Here is a 21,767-nt window from a genome sequence, read left to right as displayed (position 1 = left end):
GGGGTCAGCCTTAACAATTAGTACACTTGTGGGGCGCTTCCCACACGCCAGTGAGCAATAACACAAAGAAATTGCAGGCTCTCCCTTCTAAGATACACCCACAATATTGCATCATTAATACAGATCAATTAGGCAAACTTATTCAGGCATAAATAGATATAATGCAGTAATTATATACGTTCCTATTAGGGAGGCCAATCCCGGGATCGAGATCGGCGGGCCTAAATCCCGATTCACGGGATTGCATTGCGCATGTGCAACGCAGCAGCGAGGGAGGGTTGGTGTAAGTAACTTACTATTAGGCGGGCGGCAGTATTAGGCGGGCGGCAGCCATGTACACAGACCGCGGTGGCATTTCAAATGTAGCGCCGGCCGCCAGCCAATCACAGCTGGTGGACCGGCGGCCAATCAGGGAAGCGGACGCAGCGGCTCCTGATTGGCTGCCGGACTGCCCGTTCTGACTGGCTGACGGCCAGCACTACAATTTGAAAGGCCTCTGGTGCGCTCAGCGCGTCTTGTCCATGGCTGCCGCCTGCCGCCCGTCTAATAGTAAGTGTAGTTTTACTGACACCAACCCTCCCTCACTGTGGTGCTCGCTTCAGCCTCCCTCCCGCTCCACTTCCTACACCCTCCAGCGCTGCTCCCTAGTCCCTACACTATACCCACTATCCAGCGCTGCTCCCTAGTCCCTACACTACACCCACCCTCCAGCGCTGCTCCCTAGTCACTACACTACACCCACCCTCCAGCGAATCCCGGGATTGAAAAATCGGCCCGGGATTGGCCTCCCTAGTTCCTATCATAGGCTTTTTTCTTTGCATGGAATTCCAACTTTAGGTGCTACTCATGCAGATCCTTTTTTCCCTTGCGATGTCACTCATAGTCATCATATAAAAAAACAAGAATATATGGAGATCTCATGCAATACGTTTTTTAATTTAGACGATCAGACAGAACTTCCATACGTCACATAAAAAAATACACATAAAAAACAGTGTAAAAATTCTATAAAAAAAAGGTCCTCCTGACCATATAATCACAAAGCACATATCGCACAGGTGAAAAGTGGCGGCAAATGGTCTTGACAATGGCCTAGAAAGGCTTGAAACGTGTTGGCGGTGCACAAGAGACTACCACATTTGGATCCAGTGGGGCTCTGTATCGAAATCCATAACATAGCTTATATGGAAGGCCATCTGGAGTCATTGTTTTACATCTGTTTGAGGACTGGTTCAGTTCTCAAACCCTCTAGTAATTACCCCCTCTTGGTCCGATACTGGGACCTCACCTGTGCGATGTGTGCTTTGTGATTATATGGTCAGGAGGACATTTTTTTAATAGAATTTTACACTGTTTTTTATGTGTCATTTTTTTATGTGACGTATGGTATTTCTGTCTGTTTGATCATCCAAATTAAAAAAACGTATTGCATGAGATCTCCATAGACAGTATTCTTGTTTTATATATGATGACTATGAGTGACATCGCAAGGGAAAAAGGGATCTGCATGAGAAGCACCTAAAGTTGGAATTCCATGCAAAGGAAAAAGCCTATGATAGGAACGTATATGATTTATGCATTATAGTGGTCATTCCGAGTTGATCGCTCGCTAGCAGTTTTTAGCAGCCATGCAAACGCTATGCCGCCACCCACTGGGAGTGTATTTTAGCTTAGTAGAAGTGCGAATGAATGGATTGCAGAGCGGCTACAAAGGTTTTTTTGTGCAGTTTCAGAGTAGCTCAAAACCTACTCAGTGCTTGCGATCACTTCAGACTGTTCAGTTCCTGTTTTGACGTCACAAACCCGCCCAGCGTTCGTCCAGCCACACCTGCGTTTATCCTGGCACGCCTGCGTTTTTTCGAACACTCCCTGAAAACGGTCAGTTGACACCCAGAAATGCCCACTTCATGTCAATCATTCTGCGGACACCAGTGCGACTGAAATGCTTCGCTAGACCCTGTGCAAAACTACATCGTTCGTTGTGCCCGAACGACGTGACGTTTTTTTAGCCTGATTGCTGCGCTGTGAACAAATGCAGCTAGCGATCAACTCGGAATGACCACCTATATCTGTTTATGCCTGAATAAGTTTGCCCTATTGATCTGTATTATTGATGCAACATTGTTGGTGTATGTTAGAAGGAAGCAACTATGCAGCTGCTTACCTCCATTGTCACCTCACTGGCAGCACGTCGCAGAGCTCAGACACTGGCGGAGACGAGGTGGGGGCGGAGAACACATGGCAGGCAGCTTCAGTGCTGCCCGCGCTATATTAGCAGCGGTGCATCAAACACCGCTGCTATTACTTTACACAGGGTGTAGCCAGGGCCAGCCAGAGCCAATTTTTTTTCGTAAGCAAATAAAATTTTTGGCGCTTTTTTATGGGATAAACTTCTTAAAGGAACAGTGCGCACGCCACACAAAGGGGTGTGGTCTCACAAGAAAGGGGTGTGGTCAGACACTTTTACCCCAATCTGCAGTGCCAGATACACATATGTCCCCATAGTTCCTGATACACATATGCCCCACAGTCCCAGATATGCATATGCCCCCACAGTGCCAGATACGCATATGCCCCCACAGTGCCAAATACATATATGCCCCAGTGTCAAATACACATATCCCACACAGTACCAGATACGCATATGCCCCAAGTGCCAGATACGCATATGCCCCCCAGAGCCAGATACGCATATGTCCCCCACTGCCAGATGTGCATATGCCCCCAGTGCCAGATGTGCATATCCCCCCCAGTGCCACATCCGCATATCCCCCCAGTGCCAGATACGCATATGCCCCCCAGTGCCAGATGCGCATATGCCCCCTAGTGCCAGATACGCATATCCCCCCAGTGCCAGATACGCATATGCCCCCCAGAGCCAGATACGCATATGTCCCCCACTGCCAGATACGCATATGCCCCCCAGAGCCAGGTACGCATATGCCCCCCAGTGCCAGATGCACATGTGCCCCCAGTGCCAGATGTGCATATCCCCCACAGTGCCAGATGCGCATATGCCCCCTAGTGCCAGATACGCATATCCCCCCAGTGCCAGATACGCATATCCCCCCAGTGCCAGATACGCCTATGCCCATAGTGCCAGATACACCTATGCCCCCAGTGCCAGATGCGCATATGCCCCCCAGTGCCAGATACGCATATGCCCCCCAGAGCCAGGTACGCATATGCCCCCCAGTGCCAGATGCACATATGCCCCCAGTGCCAGATGTGCATATCCCCCACAGTGCTAGATACGCATATCCCCCAGTGCCAGGTACACATATGCCCCCAGTGCCAGATACGCATATGCCAGATGTGCATATGCCCCACAGTGCCAGATGTGCATATCCCCCACAGTGCTAGATACGCATATCCCCCAGTGCCAGGTACACATATGCCCCCAGTGCCAGATACGCATATGCCCCCAGTGCCAGATGTGCATATGCCCCACAGTGCCAGATGCGCATATGCCCCCACAGTGCCAGATGCGCACGCATATGCCCCCCAGTACCAGATTTGCATATGCCCCCAGTGCCAGATGCATATATTCCCCCCAGTGCCAGATGGGCATATGCGCCCTCACAGTGTTAGATACATATATGCTCCCAGTGTAAGATACACGTATACCCCCAGTACCAGATAAACAGTACATACCCCCACAGAATGATGGGAGGGCGTGCAGGAGCGGGTGGCCCCCGCATTTTCAAGCAAGTTTTCAAGTCCCGCTGTGATGTCCGGCCCCAGCACAGTTTACGCATATGTAATGAGCGGCGTGACGTCATGACGTTCCGCCGCTCATTACATATGCATGATCGATGCGGCCCAACACGGGAGAAGAGGGGGAGCACAGGCGCGTCCGCAGCAGCAGCACCACTACCACTGACTCAGTGAAGTCAGTGAATCACGGTATGCGGCTGGAGTGCCCTCGGCCGCGTACTGTGACTCGGGTAAGTTTGGGGCCGGACTGGGTGTAGCGGCAGTGGGCAATCGAGGGACCGGGTGGCTGGCGCCTCTCTCATGTTTTGGAGGGAGCGAGCTGCCCCCTTGCCCCCCTTCCCATTCCGACGCCTCTGGTGGGAGGATAGGGTTAGGCACCACCAGGGAGGGTTAGGGTTAGACAGTAAGGGGGAGGGTTAGGCTGCAGGGAAGAGGGGTTTAGGCACCATTGCGTGGAGGTTAGAGTCAGTCACTAATACCCCTTTTACACTCGCACACCCGGGTCACTCCCGGGATGCTTCCCGGGATGCGTCCCAGGATGCATTCCCGGGACTGACCCCTTTCACACTGCACTAAGACCTGGGATCGACCCGGGACAGCCCCATTTACACTGATCCCGGGATATCCTTGCAAATGCATATGTATGTCATTAGAAATGGCCTTTTTCTGGCTCACATAGATGAGGTCACACTAGTCAACAAAGGGAGGGGTGGTGCCTGCTCACATCATTGCTGCAGTCATGGCCGACGGAGTACCAGTGTGTATGCCTGAGCTCATGATTCTTTCTGCTTTGCAGATGTTTCATACAGCCAGTGACAGCATGATGCAGCTTGTCACACTGTGCAGTATACTGCACATATATTTTATGAGGAGGAGGAGGGTGCAATTTATGGTGGATACTAGGGCTGCTAGTCGCCGCCAATATTTGCGCAGGAGGACAGGTCCAGTTAACCCCAGAGCAACAAACCTATACTTACACCCTGAGTTCAGCAAGGATGGTGGTTGAGAACGCCTTTGGCAGGTTAAAAGGAAGATGGCGTTGTTTGATGAAGCGCAATGATGTGGACCTAAAGAATATGCCTAATGTAGTAGCTGCGTGCTGTATACTGCACAACATCTGTGAACTGAAAAATGAGGTATTCCTTCCTGAGTGGACTGTGCTAGACCCTGAGGTTATGAACCCACATGTGGAAGGTGCTTTGTTTGGGACTGCCTCAAACTCCGCTGCAGAACAAATACGCCACACTATTACGTCCAACCTTGCAGCACTGGTACAATAGTGTTTAAGAATCAGCACATGTTTGGTGAATTAAAATTTTTTTATTTTCTCTAACGTCCTAGTGGATGCTGGGGACTCCGTCAGGACCATGGGGAATAGCGGGCTCCGCAGGAGACCGGGCACATCTAAAAAAGCTTTTAGGTCACATGGTGCGTACTGGCTCCTCCCCCTATGACCCTCCTCCAAGCCCCAGTTAGGTTTTTGTGCCCGTCCGAGAGGGTGCAATCTAGGTGGCTCTCTTAAAGAGCTGTTTAGAAAAGTTTTTTTTTAGGTTTCAATCTCAGTGATTCCTGCTGGCAACAGGATCACTGCATCGAGGGACTTAGGGGAGAGATTTCCAACTCACCTGCGTGCAGGATGGATTGGAGTCTTAGGCTACTGGACACTTAGCTCCAGAGGGAGTCGGAACACAGGTCAGCCTGGGGTTCGTCCCGGAGCCGCGCCGCCGATCCCCCTTACAGACGCTGAAGAGACGGCAGTACGGAGGTCCGGAAAACAGGCGGCAGAAGACTCCACAGTCTTCATGAAGGTAGCGCACAGCACTGCAGCTGTGCGCCATTGTTGTCACACGGCTCACTGACTCAGTCACGGAGGGTGCAGGGCGCTGCTGGGGGCGCCCTGGGCAGCAATATAATTACCTTTAGTGGCAAAAGAAATACATCACATATACCCATTAAGGCTATATGTATGTATTTTGACCCAGGCCAGTTTCTTAAAAACCGGGAGAAAAATCCCGCCGAAAAAGGGGCGGAGCTTATTCTCCTCAGCACTCAGCGCCATTTTCCTGCTCAGCTCCGCTGGTGAGGAAGGCTCCCAGGACTCTCCCCTGCACTGCACTACAGAAACAGGGTAACAAAGAGAAGGGGGGCATAAATTGGCGATATTTATATATTGAGAGCGCATATATAGTAAACAACACCTTCTAGGGTTGTTTATATACATTTATAGCGCTTTTGGTGTGTGCTGGCAAACTCTCCCTCTGTCTCCCCAAAGGGCTAAGGGGTCCTGTCTTCGATTAGAGCATTCCCTGTGTGGCTGCTGTGTGTCGGTACGGGTGTGTCGACATGTATGAGGACGATGTTGGTGTGGAGGCAGAGCAATTGCCGATGATGGTAATGTCACCCCCTAGGGAGTCGACACCGGAATGGATGGCTTTAGTTATGGAATTACGTGATAATGTCAGCACACTACAAAAGTCAGTTGACGAAATGAGACGCCCGGCAAACCAGTTAGTACCGGTTCAGGCGTCTCAGACACCGTCAGGAGCTGTAAAACGTCCTTTACCTCAGTCAGTCGACACGGGTACCGACACAGATGAATCTAGTGTCGACGGTGAAGAAACAAACGTATTTTCCAATAGGGCCACACGTTATATGATCACGGCAATGAAGGAGGCGTTACAGATCTCTGATACTGCTGGTACCTCAAAAAGGGGTATTATGTGGGGGGTGAAAAAACTACCTGTATTTTTCCCAGAATCAGAGGAATTGAATGATGTGTGTGATGAAGCGTGGGTTACCCCCGATAGAAAATTGCTAATTTCAAAGAAGTTGTTGGCATTATACCCTTTCCCACCAGAGGTTAGGGCGCGCTGGGAAACACCCCCTAAGGTGGATAAGGCGCTCACACGTTTATCAAAGCAAGTGGCGTTGCCGTCTCCTGATACGGCCGCCCTCAAGGATCCAGCAGATAGGAGGCTGGAAACTACACTGAAGAGTATATACACACATACTGGTGTTATACTGCGACCGGCAATAGCCTCAGCCTGGATGTGCAGTGCTGGGGTAGTGTGGTTGGATTCTCTGACTGAAAATATTGAGACCCTGGATAGGGACAGTATTTTATTGACTCTAGAGCAATTAAAGGATGCTTTTCTTTATATGCGAGATGCTCAGAGGGATGTTTGTACTCTAGCATCAAGAGTAAGCGCGATGTCCATATCTGCCAGAAGAAGTTTATGGACGCGACAGTGGTCAGGTGATGCGGATTCCAAGAGGCATATGGAAGTATTGCCATATAAAGGAGAGGAATTGTTTGGGGTCGGTCTTTCGGACCTGGTGACCACGGCAACTGCCGGCAAGTCCACCTTTTTACCTCAGACCCCTTCACAACAGAAAAGGACACCGTCTTTTCAGCCGCAGTCCTTTCGCTCATATAAAAAGCGACCAAAAGGACAGTCTTATCTGCCGAGAGGCAGAGGAAAGGGTAAGAAAGGGCAGCACGCAGCCCCTGCCCAGGAACAGAAGCCCGCCCCGGCTTCTACAAAGCCAGCAGCATGACGCTGGGGCTTTACAAGCGGACCCAGGAACGGTGGGGGGTCGACTCAAGATTTTCAGCAATCAATGGGCTCACTCACAAGTGGACCCGTGGGTCCTGCAGATAATATCTCAGGGTTACATGCTGGAGTTCGAAAGGTTTCCCCCTCGCCGGTTCCTAAAGTCTGCTTTACCAACGTCTCCCTCAGAAAGGACGTCGGTTTTGGAAGCCATTCACAAGCTGTATTCTCAGCAGGTGATAGTCAAGGTACCCCTCCTACAACAGGGAAAGGGGTATTATTCCACACTATTTGTGGTACCGAAGCCGGACGGTTCGGTAAGACCTATTCTAAACCTGAAATCCTTGAACCTGTACATACAGAAATTCAAGTTCAAGATGGAGTCACTCAGAGCAGTGATAGCGAATCTGGAAGAAGGGGACTTCATGGTGTCCCTGGACATAAAAGATGCTTATCTGCATGTCCCAATTTACCCCTCACACCAAGGGTATCTCAGGTTCGTGATACAAGACTGTCATTATCAGTTTCAAACGCTGCCGTTTGGATTGTCCACGGCCCCTCGGGTCTTTACCAAGGTAATGACCGAATGATGGTTCTTCTACGAAGAAAAGGCGTATTAATTATCCCTTACTTGGACGATCTCCTGATAAGGGCAAAGTCCAGAGAACAGCTGGAAGTCGGTGTAGCACTAACCCAGGTAGTGCTTCAGCAACACGGGTGGATTCTGAATCTTCCAAAATCTCAATTGTCCCCGACAACTCGTCTGCTGTTCCTAGGAATGATTCTGGACACGGTTCAGAAAAAGGTGTTTCTCCCGGAGGAGAAAGCAAGGGAGTTATCCGAACTTGTCAGGAACCTCCTAAAACCAGGAACTGTGTCAGTACATCAATGCACAAGAGTCCTGGGAAAGATGGTGGCTTCGTACGAAGCGATTCCATTCGGCAGATTCCATGCACGGACATTTCAGTGGGATCTGCTGGACAAATGGTCCGGATCGCATCTGCACATGCATCAGCGGATAACACTGTCACCGAGAACAAGGTTGTCTCTCCTGTGGTGGTTGCAGACTGCCCATCTGTTAGTGGGCCGCAGATTCGGCATACAGGACTGGGTCCTGGTGACTACGGATGCCAGCCTACGAGGTTGGGGAGCAGTCACAAAGGGAAGAAACTTCCAGGGCGTGTGGTCAAACCTGGAGACGTCTCTTCACATAAATATACTGGAGCTAAGAGCGATCTACAATGCTCTAAGTCTGGCAAAACCGCTGCTTCAGGGTCAGCCGGTGTTGATCCAGTCCGACAACATCACGGCAGTAGCCCACGTAAACCGACAAGGCGGCACGAGAAGCAGGAGTGCAATGGCAGAAGCTGCAAGGATTCTGCGCTGGGCGGAGAATCATGTCATAGCACTGTCAGCAGTGTTCATCCCGGGAGTGGACAACTGGGAAGCAGATTTCCTCAGCAGACACGACCTTCACCCGGGAGAGTGGGGACTTCATCCAGAAGTTTTCCACATGATTGTGAACCGTTGGGAAAAACCAAAGGTGGACATGATGGCGTCTCGCCTCAACAAAAAATTGGACAGGTATTGCGCCAGGTCAAGAGACCCTCAGGCAATAGCTGTGGACGCTCTGGTAACACCGTGGGTGTACCAGTCAGTGTATGTGTTCCCTCCTCTGCCTCTCATACCAAAGGTACTGAGAATTATACGGAAAAGAGGAGTAAGAACGATACTGGTGGCTCCGGACTGGCCAAGAAGAACTTGGTATCCGGAACTTCAAGAGATGCTCACGGAGGATCCGTGGCCTCTACCTCTAAGACGGGATCTGCTTCAGCAGGGACCTTGTATGTTCCAAGACTTACCGCGTCTGCGTTTGACGGCATGGCGGTTGAACGCCGGATTCTAAAAGAAAAGGGCATTCCAGAGGAAGTTATTCCTACCTTGATTAAGGCTAGAAAGGAAGTGACTGTACAACATTATCACCGCATTTGGCGAAAATATGTTGCGTGGTGTGAGGCCAAGAAGGCTCCAACGGAAGAATTTCAATTGGGTCGATTCTTACATTTCCTGCAAGCAGGATTGTCTATGGGCCTAAAATTGGGGTCCATTAAAGTTCAAATTTCGGCCTTATCAATTTTCTTCCAGAAGGAATTGGCGTCAGTGCCTGAAGTACAAACTTTTGTAAAAGGTGTACTACATATACAACCCCCAATAGTGCCTCCAGTGGCACCGTGGGATTTGAACGTGGTTCTAAATTTTCTCAAATCTCATTGGTTTGAGCCGTTAAAATCGGTAGAATTAAAATACCTTACATGGAAGGTAACCATGCTGTTGGCCCTGGCTTCTGCCAGGAGAGTTTCAGAGTTGGCAGCTTTGTCATACAAGAGCCCATATCTGATATTCCATTCGGACAGGGCAGAATTGAGGACACGTCCTCAATTTCTCCCTAAGGTGGTTTCGGCATTTCACTTAAACCAGCCTATTGTGGTGCCTGCGGCTACTAGCGACTTGGAGGACTCCAAGTTACTGGACGTTGTCAGAGCATTAAAAATATATATTTCAAGGACAGCTAGAGTCAGAAAAACTGACTCGTTGTTTACATTGTATGCACCCAACAAGATGGGTGCTCCTGCGTCTAAACAGACGATTGCACGTTGGATCTGTAGCACAATCCAACTTGCACATTCTGTGGCAGGCGTGCCACAGCCTAAATCGGTAAAGGCCCACTCCACAAGGAAGGTGGGCTCATCTTGGGCGGCTGCCCGAGGGGTCTCGGCATTACAACTTTGCCGAGCAGCTACGTGGTCAGGGGAGAACACGTTTGTAAAATTTTACAAATTTGATACTCTGGCTACAGAGGACCTGGAGTTTTCTCATTCGGTGCTGCAGAGTCATCCGCACTCTCCCGCCCGTTTGGGAGCTTTGGTATAATCCCCATGGTCCTGACGGAGTCCCCAGCATCCACTAGGACGTTAGAGAAAATAAGAATTTACTTACCGATAATTCTATTTCTCATAGTCCGTAGTGGATGCTGGGCGCCCATCCCAAGTGCGGATTGTCTGCAATGCTTGTACATAGTTATTGTTACAAAATCGGGTTTTTACTGTTGTTGTGAGCCATCTTTTCAGAGGCTACTTCGTTTTGTTATCATACTGTTAACTGGGTTCAGATCACAAGTTGTACGGTGTGATTGGTGTGGCTGGTATGAGTCTTACCCGGGATTCAAGATCCTTCCTTATTGTGTACGCTCGTCCGGGCACAGTACCTAACTGAGGCTTGGAGGAGGGTCATAGGGGGAGGAGCCAGTACGCACCATGTGACCTAAAAGCTTTTTTAGATGTGCCCTGTCTCCTGCGGAGCCCGCTATTCCCCATGGTCCTGACGGAGTCCCCAGCATCCACTACGGACTATGAGAAATAGAATTATCGGTAAGTAAATTCTTATTTTGTATTCCACCTTTGATCTTTGGTTTCAATATTTATGATTTTCAAAAAAAAACACATTGCCAGCAACTGTGTATATATGGAGAAACAATGTAGAAAACACTGAAAACATGGTCTACTGTTACGCACAAGTGGGAATGTTATGCATAGATTTGCAATCAAGTTTTGATTGGCATAAAAAAAAAAAACACTGGTAGGCTTGTAGATACAAAACCACAGTGTCCCTGCAGTATATTATTACTGTGTAAAAAATAAATAAAAAGTGCTTTAATGTAGACACTATACAAAACAGAACATAGAAAAAAAATTAAAGAATGCACAAACAGTTGTGCATAAACACTGACCACACTGTGGTTATTTAACAACAAATAACAACAATAAGAAATTCACTGTGTTTCACGGCAAATTGCGCAATACAGTAAACTCTGTGCTTTGCGCGCTAGATGGTGCAGTATTTGGGGCATAGTATGGGCCAGGATTAAATGATGAAAAACCCTGCTCAGGGTATTGTGAGTTGTGGTGTTGGATTGGTGCTCTTGAGGTATTGCTCATACGCTCATAGAACGCCATGTTCATTTTGTGCAATTCCCTGTGCCGGTCATACTGCTCTCTACTCATGCGTTCCTGCATTGTCATGACTTGGGAAAGAAATGCATCATGCATTTGGCGTTCTGCCTCTAGAAACCTGTCGAGCCTTGCATCCTCCTGTGCGGACATTGTAGCGTCCATCTCTGGGAGTTGGTCGACAAGGACATTTGACATGGCTTTAGCCACTTGCTCCGCTTTGCTCAGTTTCTTCCTTCTAGGCGGTACAGTGTAAACTGTGAAGAGAAGAAATACAAAATGAGCGTATATAAAAATAGCAGCGTTAGCAAACATGTGTTTGTGGCATTAATCCACCTACACGCTAGCTACTCTGCAACATTGAACTATTTATAAAAATGCAAAGCCCCCCTGGGTGGGGGCAGAAATTGCAAAGCGTGCCACCGTGCCACCAGCGTGATGAGCGCAGTGATCCTGCAAGGGACTCATTTGCGCTCGCCACGCTGCTGCCACACTGGCCACTCATACTACACACATAACCGGATGATTAACAATTGTGGATTTGTGCTATGAGTGTTAATTTCTAAACATGTACTTACTGTTTTTCTGTAAAGTTGGGGTGACGGTACTTTGTACAGTCCCACTGTCACTGGTCTGAGCATCCACGACATCTTCAATGGTTGCAGTTATGCTGTCGTCGTTTCTGGATGTGTTTATGAACGGCTGGGAGGATGTGTCGCTGTCCTCAGGTGTGTCGTCAATTAACAACGGTGATGACGGACAGACGTCACTGCTTGTCTGTGTCTCTTCTGGGGTGCCTTCTGTAGCAGTGTACTGCGAACTGGAAGACAGACTCACCGGACTGCATATAGGTGTGTTTCCAAAGATATTGGCACAGATGTCATAGTACTGCCAGTCGATACGGCCAACACCGCTCTTTTTCCTGTTGTTGTCATGCACCTTCAGGAACTGCTTTTTAAGAGTTTTCATTTTGTTTAACACTTGCTGCTGTGTGCAGATGATTCCCCTGGCTTCCAGCATCTTGGAGATGTTTTTATAAATCACTGCATCTTTAACTGTGCCTGTGATCTGCCTCATTATTTCCTCCTCTCCCCTAATGCTCAGCAACTCTCTAACCTCCTGGTCTGTCCAGGTCGCCATGCTGCCTTCCTCACACGCATCCAGGACGCTCCCCAGGGCTCTGGAAGATGACATCATCTTTTCTGAGCCCATGAAAGCTCCAATCGGAGGCCTTTTAACAGTCCCAGGTAGTGAATCCCGGGACGGGCCCTTTCACACTACCCAGCTTCCCGGGACGGTCCCGGATTCAACCCTGGTCGAGACCTGGGTTGAAATCCCGGGATGCTCGACCCGGGAAATTGTCCCTGTACCATACTTGCCTACCTGACCCTCTCCATGAGGGAGAAAATGCTCTGTTCCTGGTCTTTCCTGGTAATGTATGATTGCCATCACCTGTGGTGAGCTAGTTAATTGATAAGAAAGGTGTTTCACCACAGGTGATGGCAATCATACATTACCAGGAAAGTCCAGGAACAGAGCATTTTCTCCCTCATGGAGAGGGTCAGGTAGGCAAGTATGCCCTGTACCCTTTCACACTGACAAAAAACCCGGGATGATGCGCGTTCACGTGCAATATCCCGGGATTTTCATGCGAGTGTAAAAGGGGTATAAGAGAGGAGGTTGGGGAAAGGCTGTGGAAAGGAAAGGTTAGGGTTGGGGGTATGGGAGAGTGGGGAAGTCTTACTTCCCTCGTGTCAGGATTTACACTATCAGGATGCAGGCGTCGGAATTCTGACTGCTGGCATCCTGTCAGCTGGGATAGCATACTGAATCCAGGAAACATACTAGATTTATTCCAGTTTAATTTCACACCAGAAAAGGAACCAAATTGATTAAATTGATTGGCTGAAATGGAAAATTATGTATCTGCCAAAAATAGCAACATATTGTCCGCATAGAGTGAAATTTTCTCTTCCGTGGAAGAGACAATAAGACCTTTGAGGGAAGAATCATCTCTTATAATACCTGCAGGAGGTTCAATCTCCATTGGAGACAACATAGGTGAGCGTGGGCACCCCTGTTTAGTACCCTAGCCAGAGGGAAGGATTCTGTGACAAACCCATTAGCATTAATTCTTGCTGCTGGTGCAGAATACAGAAGTTGATCCCATCTCATAAATGTAGACCCTGCTCCAAAGCAATGAACACCTCCCAAAGATATTGCTATTCTACTGAATCAAATGCCTTTGCTGAGTTGAAGGACACAATAGCGGCAGAGGGATTGCCTGGATAATGTAATTGATGAAGTGAATATAATCTTCTCAGATTTATAGAGGTGGATTCTCCTGGTATAAACCGTGTCTGCTATGGATGTATGATTTCTTCAATGACAGCACCAAGACTAGTAGTCAGTATTTTAGCAAGAATTTAAACGTCAGTAGAGAATAAGGAAATATGCCGATAAGAATCAGTGCATAGAGGATCCTTTCTCATCTTAGGGAGCACAATAATGAGAGCTTCAGACATTGACGGAGGAAGACTACCATATTCTAACTTGGAAAGGGAATTAAACAGTTTGGGGACAAAGAGAAGGGCAAGAGTCTTCTAAAGTTCTATGGGATTACTGTCTATTCCAGGAGACTTGTCATTGGGAAAGGACTTAATAGCATCCACTATTTCCTCTACTGTAAAAGAGGAATCTAAGTACATTATGCTGTCAATATACAACTGAGGGAGAACTATCCCGTCAAGGTAATTACAGAGGGCAAATTGAGAGTAGTGGATTTGACATCCTTAAAGTAAGAATAAAAAACATTTGCAATGTTCTTCGTTATGGAGCATTTAACTAGAGATGTGCGGCGAACACTTTTCATGTTTTGGTTCTAATTCCCCGCTCGTGTTTTGTATTTGTATTTGTTTTGCCAAAACCACCCTTTCGTGTTTTGGTTTTGGATCTGGATGATTTAAAAAACAACAACATAAAAACTTTTGAAATCACAGAATTTGGGGGTAATTTTAATCCTACAGTAATATTAACCTCAATCACATTCATTTCCACTCATTTCCAGTCTATTCTGAACACCTCACACCTCACAATATTGCTTTTAAGCCAAAAGGTTGCATCGAGAAGTCCCCTGAGATTGGATGAGGTAGATGGGGCGCTCCAATCCTTTCCGGGTGGCAAGGCCCCGGGTACTGATGGTATACCAATTGAATTATACAAAAAACACTCTACAGTATTTGTCCATAGGCTGTTGACCCTTTTTAACAACCTTCTTGAGGCTGGCACTTTCCCGGCTTCTATGTCCGAGGCTATTATAGTGGTGTTGCCGAAGCCCGGAAAGGATCCCAGGTTCCCCGACTCCTATAGACCAATTGCATTGATCCCTACAGATGCTAAGATACTAGCAAAAATCCTAGCTATACACCTTAATAAAGTGATTACGTCCATAATTCACCCAGATCAAACCGGCTTCATGCCGGGTATGTCTACCTCTATCAATTTGAGACGGCTTTTTACCCATCTCCAGGTTGACCATGAAGGGGAGGCTAACTCTGCTATAGTTTCCTTGGACGCCAATAAGGCGTTTGACTCTGTTGAATGGTTATATCTATGGGAGGTCATGCGCTGCCTGGGCATTGGCCCCATTTTCATTCAATTGGTTCAACTCTTATACTTCAGACCGACGATCAGGATCTCTGTCAATGGCTATGTGTCTCCACCCTTTCCGCTATCTAGGGGTACCAGGCAGGAGTGTCCTCTGTCACCCTCATTATTTGCTATAGCCATTGAACTGTTGGCCTGTTTTATACGATCCAATCCAAATATATTAGGTTTACAATTCCACGATAGACTTGATATGGTAGCCTTATACGCAGACGACCTTTTATTGTTTTTAAGTGATTATAGGTCTGCTCAGTAGCGGATCTTGCCACGGGCATGCAGGACTTTTGACCGGGGCGCCGCCATCTGGAGGGCGCCGCACCATGGCAAGATCCGCTGCTGCTGTGGTGCCCGCTGCGGCCCGCTGTCCGCTGTGAAAGGAAACTAGACGCTATGCGTCTAGTTTCCCTTCGTGGGCTGCCCGCTGTGAAGGGAAACTAGACGCTACGGGTCTAGTTTCCCTTCCTGGAGAGGACCTTCACTGTAATGATGTGCGGTGCGCGTTGACGTCATCGCGCACGCAAAGCAAAGGTCCTCTCCACGAAGGGAACTAGACGCTTAGCGTCTAGTTTACCTTCGTGGAGAGGACCTTTGCTGTGCGGTGCGCGATGACGTCATCGCGCACCGCACATCCTACAACAGTACAGGGGGCGTAGCTGACCACGCCCCCTGTATGAAGCCACACACCCTAATGCCGCCCGGGGCGCCAGAAGCCCCGGAACCGGCCCTGGGTCTGCTATGCCAGCTGCTCTGGATATTATTGAAACTTTTGGTAGATATTCTGGTTTGACTATTAATTGGACTAAATCCTCTATTATGCCCTTGCGTGGTCCTTCTATTGTTTTTAAGTGACTATAGGTCTGCTCAGTAGCGGATCTTGCCACGGGCATGCAGGACTTTTGACCGGGGCGCCGCCATCCGGAGGGCGCCGCACCATGGCAAGATCCGCTGCTGCTGTGGTGCCCGCTGCGGCCCGCTGTCCGCTGTGAAAGGAAACTAGACGCTATGCGTCTAGTTTCCCTTCGTGGGCTGCCCGCTGTGAAGGGAAACTAGACGCTACGGGTCTAGTTTCCCTTCCTGGAGAGGACCTTCACTGTAATGATGTGCGGTGCGCGTTCACGTCATCGCGCACGCAAAGCAAAGGTCCTCTCCACGAAGGGAACTAGACGCTTAGCGTCTAGTTTACCTTCGTGGAGAGGACCTTTGCTGTGCGGTGCGCGATGATGTCATCGCGCACCGCACATCCTACAACAGTACAGGGGGCGTAGCTGACCACGCCCCCTGTATGAAGCCACACACCCTAATGCCGCCCGGGGCGCCAGAAGCCCCGGAACCGGCCCTGGGTCTGCTATGCCAGCTGCTCTGGATATTATTGAAACTTTTGGTAGATATTCTGGTTTGACTATTAATTGGACTAAATCCTCTATTATGCCCTTGCGTGGTCCTTCTCCCTCCGAACCTGAGGTGCCCTTACCATTGCGCTGGGTTGATCAATTCAAATACTTAGGGATACTGGTCACCAATGACTCTGCTGACTTTCTCCCTAATAATTTGCTACCATTACTAGACTGGTTAAAGGATAAATCCAAAACATGGGGTAAACTTCCTCTTAATGTAACTGGGTGAATAAATCTTATTAAGATGGTAGTGCAACCTAAAATTTTATATGTGTTACAACAATCCCCAATTTATATTCCAGCCTCCATCTTTAGGAAGTTGAACAGTATTGTGTCATCCCTCATCTGGGCCAATAAACGTCCCAGGATTAGTATCAATACCCTCACTAGACCCAAAACAGAGGTTGGTCTGGCACTACCTCACTTTAAGCTTTATTACTTTGCCTCTCAGCTGGCCCACATAGGATTATGGTTTAGAGATGGTGGCCCGATGTCTTTATCTGTTGCCTTGCTGCAAGTACTTCTTAGTGGCACAACGTTTCCTCATGCTCCGCCTATTTTCTCTCAGGCCCTCCGGGTTTAGCAGGAGGTTGGGACTCTATTTAAGTCTGATGAGTTTGATCCCGACACCCCCCTCTGGCATTCCCATAGGTTTTCTGAATTAGATACGTTTTCTGGCTGGCAGGTGTGGGGAACTTGGGGGATCGTTGCGATAGGTCAATTATACAGTAATGATGCCCTTAAATCTTTTCAAAAGCGGAAAGACGAATTTCATATACCGCATTCCTTTTTTACCGATATTTACAATTACGGCATGCTCTTCAGGTCCAGTTCCGGGATATAGTACCAACCCTTTCTCCCTCTCCTCTGAAAACCTTTATTGTCGGATTGGGAAGGGCTAAGTCTATTTCTCTGGCTTACTCTTTTTTAATTAATAGTCACCATAAAACTGATCTCCCTGAGTTGCAGGGACGATGGGAGGATAGTCTTGGTTCGCTTAGTGATGAGGAGTGGGATGCAGCCAGACTGTTTCCTTGCAAGGCCATCGCCTCTATTAGGTACCAACAGATACAACTGTTTATTTTACATAGAACCTATGTAACTCCTAGATTAGTGAAGTTTGGTGGGCAATCCTCTTGCCCTAAATGTAACTCGGCCAGCGGCTCCTTTTGGCACTTGCTCTGACAGTGCCCAGTGGTCTCCAGTTTTTAGACCCAGGTTAAGGGCGCTATTGTAGCTACAGGCATCCTGCTGAGGTACTCACGCCCAAGGCATGTGCGTTGGGGGCTAGAGTTGGCGGGACACTTCATGGCCCGGATATACAGTACTTTCAAAACTTATGTGCCTTGGCCAAGGTTTGTATTGCCTGCTCGTGGCTTGCGCAGACAGGCCCTACTTTTGGGGCGTGGATAGCCCTGGTAAACGATTCCATAGAGCATGAAAAATTTACATATATGTCCTGCGGAACTATTACCAAATTCCATAATGTTTGGGCCAGGTGGATGGAATCCCCATATACAACCAAGGTTTAACTTGTTTGACATCTTATTCTTCTGTCTTCAATGCTGCCCGCTGCGTGCTGGTTTTGCGCACTAGGATTGCAGGTGCTTTCTATTAGTTCACGAAGGCCAGGAGATTGATTGATTAGCTAGATCTGCTGAATTGCACTCTTGGAACTTACCATGCTTCTTGCTATATACATATACTATTATTTTATTTTTGTTAGTGTGGGTTAGGGGAATAGTTTTGTTTTTTAGTTATTTTTAGTTTTGTATAAATTAAAAAAATAAGGAATATTTGCATATTCGGTGTACTAGGTCTATGGAAATTAATTCTATTTTGATATGGGCATGTTTGACGTAATTCCTTTTACTTCAATGTGATAATGCATGTAACTCTTTGGTTTCACTGTATTATGGCCTGCTGCGCTGGCTACTACTATTTATATGTTTACAATGCTATATTGTGTCATCAAGCCATATACTATACTGATGCTTCGACCCTACCATGGTTTGACTCTGTACAATGTCACGTTGTTTCAATAAAGAATACTTTTTTTTTTGTTTTAAAAGGTTGCACCGAGGTGGCTGTATGACGAAGCTAAGCGACACAAGTGTGCGGCACAAACACCTGGCCCATCTAGGAGTGGCACTGCACTGGCAGACAGGATGGCAGATATAAAAAAAAAAGGCCCCAAACAGCACATCATGCAAAGATGTAAAAGAAGTGCACCGAGGTTGCTGTATGACTAAGCTAAGCGACACAACTACCTGGCCCATCTAGTAGTGGCATGCAGTGGCTGAATGTTGAAAGTGGCCTGCAGTTCTTCAGTCCACTGACAGTAACTCATGTATGCCCCTGTAATTTTTCAAATATTCTGCAATTGTTGGACTTATACGGCAGTACCCCAGGACTAATACAGCAGTACCCCTGGACTTATACGGCAGTGTCAGACAGGATGGCACTTTAAAAAACCATGTGCTACTCTATATATTTATGTTCCTGTGAGAAATGCTTTAAGTAGAGTTTTCATTAATAGAAAAATAACTCACCCAGGCTGCCACTAACTCGGACCCAGTTCCCATTCTAGTGAGTCAGAATGGGTTGAACCTCCAAAAGGATGCACCCTTATCATGATTTAACTTGACACTGATAATGTCGATATTATCTTAGACCGTAAAGCTATACCTCTAATTACACTTTTACCGTGGAGCCGCTAGACTGAATACACGTGCTACGCACTTTGCACGCTATTTGCGTACAGAGTCCTGCACGAGGTACGCACTTGGCGTACACACGCCGCGCCGAGTGTACAGAGTACACACAGCAAGCGCACACACAATTGATAACCTTTAGACCTTGTTAATGATACAATGTAATGATTTGCTTACACTTTAAACCCTTAATAGCAAAGTACTGCAATGATGTTATACCTTAAACCTTAAGTAGCACTGACGGTATAAAGTAACCGCAGTGCGTACACCTTATCGATACTTATACACCTTATACAGATAAATACACTCTAAAGCCCATGCAGGAAAGTGAAAACACAACACTGATTTGTAGTTGCAACCACAGGGTTCTAAGGCAACCGTGGATTTGTTCCAAAAGGTAAAACAGTACAAATCATACACTACAGGCTAACAAGTAAATCTAAACAGAATAATGGCTACAGAGAATGTACATACGTGAGAATGTTCGCAAGCGCAACCCGAGTCGGTCCTCCGCTGGTCATACAGATAGCGTTCAGAGTCTAGTGTGTCCAAGCCTGCTGCAAGCTCTCTTTATTCACTTCATCCAAAACAATACAATGGTCACTGTAATCCCTATGTCTATTGGACACAGAGATGTACCTTTTCATTACGGGAGAGGTCATAGGTTGATTTGAAAAGGTGGGCTATGTCTTTCTCAACTGCTCTTGTGGGTGGTCTCCTCTGGATTCCCCCCGCATACATAATATACAGTAAACACAGTTAATGTTCATATTCTACTTTTGCACATAACTATACGCAGGAACAAGCGATCTTTCTCAAACCAACACCAGAATGTTTCCCTTAAAATACCCTACAGCTGGATACCAAACACCACCTTGTAACCTTGTTCTGTCCCCTCCTATCCTGTAAAGGTGAATCCCTTTGTTCTGTTATCATTTTAAACAGCTATTTCTTTCTGATGTGGTGCAGGGAGCTATGTGTACAATGTGCACTATTTGGGTTAAATATGTAATGTTCTAATAACCCTCTACGCGCTCACAAACTCCGCCGTAAATACCCATATCACGCGCATGATCGCCGGAGCGATCCGACGCAAATTGCGGATATGTGCACGAACGGAGGACTGAGTGCACGAGCAGCGGGCATGTGCATGGGGTTAGTACAAGGCAGATGTATTACAATATTTTTCGACATTGACAACACACAACACAATGGGGGAATGATCGGAAATATTCCAAGGCTGATACTGTACACTACATATGGCAGGCATTAATGAACAAGAGAATAAAGCAAGATCAATTCTGGAGAAGGAACAATGTGATGAGGAAAAATAAGAGAATTGTTGAATGCCAGGATGCTGTAGCCACCAGGCATCCACACTTCCCATCTCATCTAACAAAGCTGAAAGGCTAGTTGATGTGGAAATGATATTGGTTCTACTTCCCCGCCACCTGTCCATGGCAACATCAACACATTATTAAAGTTCCCAACATATAGCACAGGAACCCCCGCGGGAAGGAGGAAAGAAAATCACAGCATAGCTTAAGGACATCTGGGTTGAAAGGTGGAGGAACATAGACTACAAATAATATAAGTGTATGAGAGTTAATCAAGGTATTAAGGATAATAAATATGCCTAATGGGTCTGTTTGGACTCTTAGAACAGAGAGTCTAACACACTTATATCACATAAATTCCCCTAGAGTTTGGGTGAAAGGTGGAGTGGCAACACCAGCCCACCCATGGGTTGTTTTGTTTTTTTAAGGCCAGGACTCTATTGCCAATTAAATGAGTTTCAAGAAGGCATACAATGTCAGGTTTATAGGATTTAACATGGGGGATCATTAGGGATCTCTTTATCATATCACTGAGTCCCTGGGCTTTCCAGGGCAAAACAGTTAATCCCAAAATAAAAAGAATTGGACTATAGGAACCAGTGCCATGAAACAGAGAGTCAGAGGATCACATTGTGCATGTGAACACCTGCCAAGCCAAACAATAGTATAATAATTAGAAAAAAAACAACACCAAAAACATCATATTAGTACTAAACAGTGAAAACAGAGAAAAAAAAGTATCAACACACAGAAAAAGAGGCCATTTACTGGGTGCACTGAGAACCTGACAAATAACAAATAAATGACTAAAACATATCCTTTATTATTCTCTCTTTATTAGCCTTATGAAAAATTAAAAATAAATAAAGTAAGTGAAAAAGTTAGAAATAGTGATATTAAAAAATATCAGAGACTGCTATATGTATTCCAAGGGTATATTCCCTATTATAGGCAATTATAGCCCCCACTGCCAATATACATTGCCCTATGAGATCCTATCAATCACAGTGTTTCAATTGTATTATGTTATCTAGGATATCTTAATAGAGATCTTATACACTCATAATGAACCTTGATATATAGCGATATATTATAATGTACTGTATCAATAAAGTGTCTTGTAATTCCTCATATGTTTCAATTAGTGATTTTTATGTGTGTTACATTCATGTGTAATTCATTATTATCCCATCTAATAGAAGATACAATTGCACGGCCACAAGTTATCCATCGTGTTGCTAATTTTCAATTGTGCATAATATACACATAAATCACAGTGCAGATGGCTAGTGAGATAAATTATGACATTGTGTCTTGTGTTTATATCTGATCATTCAAGACTCACTCTATTCCAGCACAAACACATGTCACATTTTAA

At 46.8% G+C, this 21,767-nt stretch overlaps 1 long non-coding RNA gene across 1 annotated transcript in view; it reads left to right on the top strand.

Annotated features, from left to right (window-relative positions):
* The window catches only part of LOC134966244 (uncharacterized), a 66,304-nt gene extending 44,804 nt beyond the window's left edge, over positions 1–21,500 (top strand). Inside the window, exon 5 of the long non-coding RNA XR_010188609.1 lies at positions 18,411–21,500. This is a non-coding gene — a long non-coding RNA (uncharacterized LOC134966244). The remainder of the gene's footprint in view (positions 1–18,410) is intronic.
* Positions 21,501–21,767: the final 267 nt, after the last annotated feature.

Source organism: Pseudophryne corroboree, chromosome 10 (assembly GCF_028390025.1).
Source record: "Pseudophryne corroboree isolate aPseCor3 chromosome 10, aPseCor3.hap2, whole genome shotgun sequence".
Taxonomy (NCBI): domain Eukaryota; kingdom Metazoa; phylum Chordata; class Amphibia; order Anura; family Myobatrachidae; genus Pseudophryne; species Pseudophryne corroboree.
This window is presented reverse-complemented; position numbering and strand designations above follow the sequence as displayed.